The sequence below is a fragment of the Calliopsis andreniformis genome, unplaced genomic scaffold (assembly GCF_051401765.1).
Source record: "Calliopsis andreniformis isolate RMS-2024a unplaced genomic scaffold, iyCalAndr_principal scaffold0035, whole genome shotgun sequence".
In the NCBI taxonomy this organism is placed as follows: Eukaryota; Metazoa; Arthropoda; class Insecta; order Hymenoptera; family Andrenidae; genus Calliopsis; species Calliopsis andreniformis.
This window is the reverse complement of record NW_027480444.1, coordinates 3,886,730-3,895,450: the sequence shown is the minus strand read 5'-3', so window position 1 is coordinate 3,895,450 and position 8,721 is coordinate 3,886,730.

Below are 8,721 nucleotides of genomic sequence, written 5' to 3'. Positions count from 1 at the left end.
TGAGGTTTGAGGATTGATCATTGAGGACTGAGGATTGAGGACTGAGGATTGAGGATTGAGAATTGAGAACTGATAATGAGGACTGAGGGTTGAGGATTGAGTATAGAGGATTGAGGATTGAGGATTGAGTGTTGAAGATTGAGGATTGATGACTGAGTATTGAGGATTGAGGATTGAAAATTAATTATTAAGGATTGAAGATTGAGGATTGAGGATTGAGGATTGAGAATTGAGAATTGTGGATGAGGACTGAGGGTTGTGGATTGAGGTTTGAGGAATGAGGATTGAGGATTGATGATTGAGGATTGAGGATTGAGGATTGAGGATTGAGGATTGAGTATTGAAGATTGAGTATTGATGACTGAGGATTGAGGATTGAGGATTGAGGACTGGGGATTGAGGATTGAAGATTGAGGATTGGGGATTGAGGAGTGACGATTGAGGATTGAGGATTGAGGATTGAGAGTTGAGGATTGAGGATTGAAGATTCAGTATTGAGGATTGAAGATTGGGAATTGAGGATTGAGGATTGAACATTGAGGACTGAGTGTTGAGTGTTGAGTGATGAGAATTGATTTTTGTGGATAGAGGTTTGAAGATTGCAGATTGAGTATTGAGTATTGAAAACTTTGAATTGAGGATATTCTATTGAGGATTGAGGACTGACAACAGATTGTTGAGGACTGAGGTCTGAAGATTGAGGATTCAGGATTGAGTATTCAGAGTTGAGGTTTGAGGACTAAGGATTGAGGATTGAAGAATGAGGATTGAGGATTGAGGTTTGAGGATTGATCATTGAGGACTGAGGATTGAGGACTGAGGATTGAGGATTGAGAATTGAGAACTGATAATGAGGACTGAGGGTTAAGGATTGAGGATTGAGGATTGAGGACTGAGGCTTGAGGATTGAGGATTGAGCATTGAGGATTGAAGATTGAGGATTGGGTATTGAGGTTTGAAGAATGAGTATTGAGGATTGAGGATTGAGGATTGAGGATTGAGGATCTAGGATTGGAGATTGATTATTGAGGATTGAAGATTGGGGATTGAGGGTTGAGGATTGAGGATCTAGGACTGGAGATTGATTATTGAGTATTAAGATTGAGAATTGGGTATTGAGGTTTGAAGAATGAGGATTGAGGATTGGGGATTGAGGATTGAGGATTGAGGATCTAGGATTGGAGATTGAATATTGAGGATTGAAGATTGGGGATTGAGGATTGAGGATTGAGAATCTAGGATTGGAGATTGATTATTGAGGATGAAGGTTGAGAACTGAGGACTGAGGATTGAGAATTGAGAATTGTGGATGAGGACTAAGGGTTGAGGATTGATGGTTGTGAAATGAGGATTGGGGATTGAGGATTGAGGATTGAGGATTGAGGATTGAGGATTGAGGATTGAGTATTGAAGATTGAGTATTGATCACTGAGGATTGAGGATTGAGGATTAAGGTTTGAGGATTGAGGATTGAAGATTGAATGTTGAGGATTGAATATTCAGGATTGAGGATTGGCGATTGAGGGTGGAGGATGAAGGCTGAAGGTTGAGGATTGAGGTTTCAGTATTGAATCCTGAGAATTCAGGATCTTCTATTGAGTATCGAGAATTGAGGATTGATGGTTAGCATTGAGGATTGAGGATTGAGGATTGAGTGTTGAAGATTGAGGATTGATGATTGAAGATTGAGGATTGGGGATTGAGGATTGAGGAATGAGTATTGAAGATTGAGGATTGGTGATTGAGGATTTAGGATTGAGGATTAAGGATTGAGGATTGAGCATTGAGGTTAGAGGAAAGAGTGCTGAGGACTGAGGATTGAGGATTGAGGATTGATGATGAGGGCTGAGGGTTGAGGATTGAGGTTTGAGGACTGAGGACTGAGGATTGAGGATTGAGAATTGAGGATTTAGGATTGAGGATTGTAGATTGAGGATTGGGTATTGAGGATTGAAGAATGAGGATTGAGGATTGAGGATTGAGGATTGAGGATTGAGGATTGAAGGTTGAGGATTGGGTATTGAGGATTGAAGACTGAGGATTGAGGATTGCGGATTGAGGATTGAGGATTGAGGATTGAGTATTGAGGATTGAAGATTGAGGATTGAGGTTTGAGAATTGAGGATTGAGGATTGAGGATTGAAGATTGAGGATTGGGTATTGAGGATTGAAGAATGAGGATTGAGGATTGAGGATTGAGGATTGAGGATTGAGAATTGAGAATTGAGGATGAGGACTAAGGGTTGAGGATTGATGGTTGTGAAATGAGGATTGGGGATTGAGGATTGAGGATTGAGGATTGAGGATTGAGGATTGAGGATTGAGTATTGAAGATTGAGTATTGATCACTGAGGATTGAGGATTGAGGATTAAGGTTTGAGGATTGAGGATTGAAGATTGAATGTTGAGGATTGAATATTCAGGATTGAGGATTGGCGATTGAGGGTGGAGGATGAAGGCTGAGGGTTGAGGATTGAGGTTTCAGTATTGAATCCTGAGAATTCAGGATCTTCTATTGAGTATCGAGAATTGAGGATTGATGGTTAGCATTGAGGATTGAGGATTGAGGATTGAGTGTTGAAGATTGAGGATTGATGATTGAAGATTGAGGATTGGGGATTGAGGATTGAGGAATGAGTATTGAAGATTGAGGATTGGTGATTGAGGATTTAGGATTGAGGATTAAGGATTGAGGATTGAGCATTGAGGTTAGAGGAAAGAGTGCTGAGGACTGAGGATTGAGGATTGAGGATTGATGATGAGGGCTGAGGGTTGAGGATTGAGGTTTGAGGACTGAGGACTGAGGATTGAGGATTGAGAATTGAGGATTTAGGATTGAGGATTGAAGATTGAGGATTGGGTATTGAGGATTGAAGAATGAGGATTGAGGATTGAGGATTGAGGATTGAGGATTGAGGATTGAAGGTTGAGGATTGGGTATTGAGGATTGAAGACTGACGATTGAGGATTGAGGATTGAGGATTGAGGATTGAGGATTGAGTATTGAGGATTGGAGATTCAGGATTGAGGTTTGAGAATTGAGGATTGAGGATTGAGGATTGAAGATTGAGGATTGGGTATTGAGGATTGAAGAATGAGGATTGAGGATTGAGGATTGAGGATTGAGGATTGAGAATTGAGGATTGAGGATTGAGTATTGAAGATTGAGGATTGATGATTGAGGATTGAGGATTGAGTATTGAGGATTGACGCTTGAGGATTGAGGGTTGAGGATGTAGGATTGAAGAGAGATGACTGAGTGTTGAGGATTGAGTGTTGAGAATTGATGCTTGACGTTTGAGATTTGATTATTGAATATTCTGGATTGAGTATTGAACCATCAGAATTCAGGATGTTCTATTGAGTATTGAGAATTGAGGATTGATGGTTGAGTATTGAGGATTGATGGTTGAGGGTTGAGTGTTGAATATAGAGGATTGAGGATTGAGGATTGAGGATTGAGTATTGAAGATTGAGGTTTGAAGAGTGAGGAATGAGGATTAAGGGTTGAGAATTGAGGATTGAGGATTGAGGATTGAGGATTGAGGATTGAGGATTGAGGATTGAAGATTGAGTATTGAGGATTGAAGGTTGAGGATTGAGGATTGAAGATTGAATATCGATGATTGAATATTGAGGACTGAGGATTGAGTGTTGTGGATTGAGGACGAGGACGGAGGGTTGAATATTGATGTTTTAGGTCTGAGGATTAAGGATTGAGGATTGAGAATTTAGGATTGAGGAATGAGGATTGAAGATTGAGGTTTGGGTATTGAGGATTGAAGAATGAGGATTGAGGATTGAGGTTTGAGGATTGAGGATTGCAGGTTGAGTATTGAGGATTGAAGATTGAGTATTGAGGATTGAGGGCTGAGGATTGAGGATTGATGATTGAGGATTGAAGATTGATTATTGATGATTGAAGATTGAGGACTGAGGATTGAGGGTTGAGGATTGAGGACGAGGACTGACGGTTGAGGATTGAGGTTTGAGGATTGAGGTTGAGGATTGAGGACTGAGGCTTGGGGATTGAGGATTGAGCATTGAGGATTGAAGATGGAGGATTGGGTATTGAGGTTTGAAGAATGAGGATTGAGGATTGAGGATTGAGGATTGAGGATTGAGGATCTAGGATTGGAGATTGATTATTGAGGATTGAAGATTGGGGATTGAGGATTGAGGATTGAGGATCTAGGACTGGAGATTGATTATTGAGTATTAAGATTGAGAATTGGGTATTGAGGTTTGAAGAATGAGGATTGAGGATTGGGGATTGAGGATTGAGGATTGAGGATCTAGGATTGGAGATTGAATATTGAGGATTGAAGATTGGGGATTGAGGATTGAGGATTGAGTATCTAGGATTGGAGATTGATTATTGAGGATGAAGGTTGAGAACTGAGGACTGAGGATTGAGAATTGAGAATTGAGGATGAGGACTAAGGGTTGAGGATTGAGGGTTGTGAAATGAGGATTGGGGATTGAGGATTGAGGATTGAGGATTGAGGATTGAGGATTGAGGATTGAGGATTGAGTATTGAAGATTGAGTATTGATCACTGAGGATTGAGGATTGAGGATTAAGGTTTGAGGATTGAGGATTGAAGATTGAATGTTGAGGATTGAATATTCAGGATTGAGGATTGGCGATTGAGGGTGGAGGATGAAGGCTGAGGGTTGAGGATTGAGGTTTCAGTATTGAATCCTGAGAATTCAGGATCTTCTATTGAGTATCGAGAATTGAGGATTGATGGTTAGCATTGAGGATTGAGGATTGAGGATTGAGTGTTGAAGATTGAGGATTGATGATTGAAGATTGAGGATTGGAGATTGAGGATTGAGGAATGAGTATTGAAGATTGAGGATTGGTGATTGAGGATTTAGGATTGAGGATTAAGGATTGAGGATTGAGCATTGAGGTTAGAGGACTGAGTGCTGAGGACTGAGGATTGAGGATTGATGATTGATAATGAGGGCTGAGGGTTGAGGATTGAGGTTTGAGGACTGAGGACTGAGGATTGAGGATTGAGAATTGAGGATTTAGGATTGAGGATTGAAGATTGAGGATTGGGTATTGAGGATTGAAGAATGAGGATTGAGGATTGAGGATTGAGGATTGAGGATTGAGGATTGAAGGTTGAGGATTGGGTATTGAGGATTGAAGACTGAGGATTGAGGATTGAGGATTGAGGATTGAAGATTGAGTATTGAGGATTGAAGATTGAGGATTGAGGATTGAGGATTGAGGATTGAGGATTGAAGTTTGAGTTTTGAGGATTGAAGATTGAGGATTGAGGATTGAGGATTGAGGATTGAGGATTGAGGATTGAGTATTGAAGATTGAGTATTGATGACTGAGGATTGAGGGTTGAGGATTGAGGATTGAGGATTGAGGATTGAAAATTGAGTATCGGGGACTCAAGAATGAGGATTGAGGATTGAGGATTGAGGACGGAGGATGAGGGCTGAGGGTTGAGGATTGAGGTTTGAGTATTGAATCCTGAGAATTCAGGATATTCTATTGAGCGTTGAGAACTGAGGATTGATGGTTGAGTATTGAGGATTGAAGATTGAGGATTGAGGTATGAGTATTGAAGGTTGAGGATTGATGATTGAGGATTGAGGATTGGGGATTGAGGATTGAGTATTGAGTATTGAAGATTGAGGATTGATGATTGAGGATTGAGGATTGAGGATTGAGGATTGAGGATTGAGGATTGAGGATTGAGGATTGAGGATTGAAGATTGAGGATTGGGGATTGAGGAGTGACGATTGAGGATTGATGATTGAGGATTGAGTGTTGACGATTGATGATTCAAGATTGAGTATTGAGGATTGTAGAATGAGGGTTGAGGAGTGAGGTTTGAGAAATGAGGATTGAGGATTGAGGATTGAGGATTGAGGATTGAGGATTGAGGATTCAGTATTGACGATTGAGTATTGATCACTGAGGATTGAGGATTGAGTATTGAGAATTGAAGATTGAATATAGAGGATCGAAGATTCAGCATTGAGGATTGAGTATTGAGGATGGAGGATGAGGGCTGAGGGCTGAGGATTGAGGTTTGGGTATTGAATCCTGAGAATTCAGGATATTCTATTGAGTATTGAGAATTGAGCATTGATGGTTGAGTATTGAGGATTGAGGATTGAGGATTGAGGATAGCATATTGAGTATTGTGGATTGAAGATTGAGGATTCAGGATTGAGGATTGAGGATTGAGGATTGAGGATTGAGGATTGAGGATTGAGGATTGAGCATTGAAAATTCAGGATTGGGAATTGAGGATTGACGATTGAGGATTGAGTATTGAGGATTGAAGATTGAGTATTGATGATTGAAGATTGAGGATTGAGGATTGAGGGTTGAGGATTGAGGACGAGGACTGACGGTTGAGGATTGAGGTGTGAGGATTGAGGATTGAGGATTGAGGATCTAGGATTGGAGATTGATTAATGAGGATTGAAGATTGGGGATTGAGGATTGAGGATTGAGGATCTAGGATTGGAGATTGATTATTGAGGATTGAAAGTTGCGAATTGAGGATTGAGGATTGAGAATTGAGAATTGAGTATGAGGACTGAGGGTTGAGGATTGAGTTTTGAGAAATGAGGATTGAGGATTGAGGATTGAGGATTGAGGATTGAGGATTGAGGATTGAGGATTGAGGATTGAGTATTGAAGATTGAGTATTGATCACTGAGGATTGAGGATTGAGGATTGAGGATTGAGGATTGAGGGTTGAAGATTGAATATTGAGGATTGAAGATTCAGGATTGGGAATTGAGGATTGAGGATTGAGGATTGAAGATTGAGGATTGGGTATTGAGGATTGAAGAATGAGGATTGAGGATTGAGGATTGAGGATTAAGGATTGCAGACTGAGGATTGAGGTTTGAGGAATGAGGATTGAGGTTTGAGGATTGAGGATTGACGAGTGAGGATTGAGGATTGAGTATTGAAGATTGAGGATTGATGACTGAGTATTGAGGATTGAGGATAGCAAAATTGATTATTAAGGATTGAAGATTGAGGATTGAGGATTGAGGATTGAGAATTGAGAATTGAGGATGAGGACTGAGGGTTGAGGATTGAGGTTTGAGGAATGAGGATTGAGGATTGAGGATTGAGTATTGAGGATTGAGGATTGAGGATTGAGGATTGAGGATTGAGGATTGAGTATTGAAGATTGAGTATTGATGACTGAGGATTGAGGGTTGAGGATTGAGGATTGAGGATTGAGGATTGAAAATTGAGTATCGGGGACTCAAGAATGAGGATTGAGGATTGAGGATTGAGGACGGAGGATTAGGGCTGAGGGTTGAGGATTGAGGTTTGAGTATTGAATCCTGAGAATTCAGGATATTCTATTGAGTGTTGAGAACTGAGGATTGATGGTTGAGTATTGAGGATTGAAGATTGAAGATTGAGGTATGAGTATTGAAGGTTGAGGATTGATGATTGAGGATTGAGGATTGGGGATTGAGGATTGAGTATTGAGTATTGAAGATTGAGGATTGATGATTGAGGATTGAGGATTGAGTATTGAGGATTGAGGATTGAGGATTGAGGATTGAGGATTGAGGATTGAAGATTGAGGATTGGGGATTGAGGAGTGACGATTGAGGATTGAGGATTGAGGATTGAGAGTTGACGATTGATGATTCAAGATTGAGTATTGAGGATTGTAGAATGAGGATTGAGGATTGAGGATTGAGGATTGAGGATTGAGGATTGAAGATTTAGTATTTAGGATTGAAGATAGAGGATTGAGAATTGAGGATTGAGGATTGAGGATTGAAGATTGAGGATTGGGTAGTGAGGATTCAAGAATGAGGATTGAGGATTGAGGATTGAGGATTGAGTGTTGAGGATTGAAGATTGAGTATTGAGGACTGAAGGTAGAGGATTGAGAATTGAGGATTGAGGATTGAGGATTGAAGATTGAGTATTGGGTATTGAGGATTCAAGATTGAGGATTGAGGATTGAGGATTGAGGATTGAGGATAGAGGATTGAGTATTGAGGATTGAAGACTGACGACTGAGTATTGAGAATTGAGGACTGAGGATTGAGGATTGAGGATTGAGGGTTGAGAATTGATGATTGAGGATTGAAGATTGAGTATTGAGGATTGAAGGTTAAGGATTGAGGATTGAGGATTGAGGATTGACGATGAGGGCTGAGGGTTGAGGATTGAGGTTTGATGACTGAGGACTGAGGATTGAGGATTGAGAATTGGGGATTGAGGATTGAGGATTGAATGATTGAGGATTGGGTATTGAGGATTGTAGAATGAGGGTTGAGGATTGAGGATTGAGGATTGAGGATTGAGGATTGAAGATTCAGGTTTGGGTACTGAGGATTGAAGAATGAGGATTGAGGATTGAGGATTGAGGATTGAGGATTGAAGATTGAGTATTGAGGATTGAAGATTGACGATTGAGGATTGAGGGTTGAGGATTGAGGATTGAACGTTGAGGACTGAGTGTTGAGGGTTGAGTGATGAGTGTTGATGTTTGTGGATAGAGGTTTGAGGATTGCAGTTTGAGTATTGAGTATTGAAAGCTGTGCATTGAGGATATTCTATTGAGGATTGAGGATTGACAATTGATTGTTGAGGACTGAGGGCCGAAGATTGAGGACTCAGGATTGAGGATTCAGAATTGAGGTTTGAGGGCTGACGATTGTGGATTGAGGATTGAGGATTGAAGATTCAGT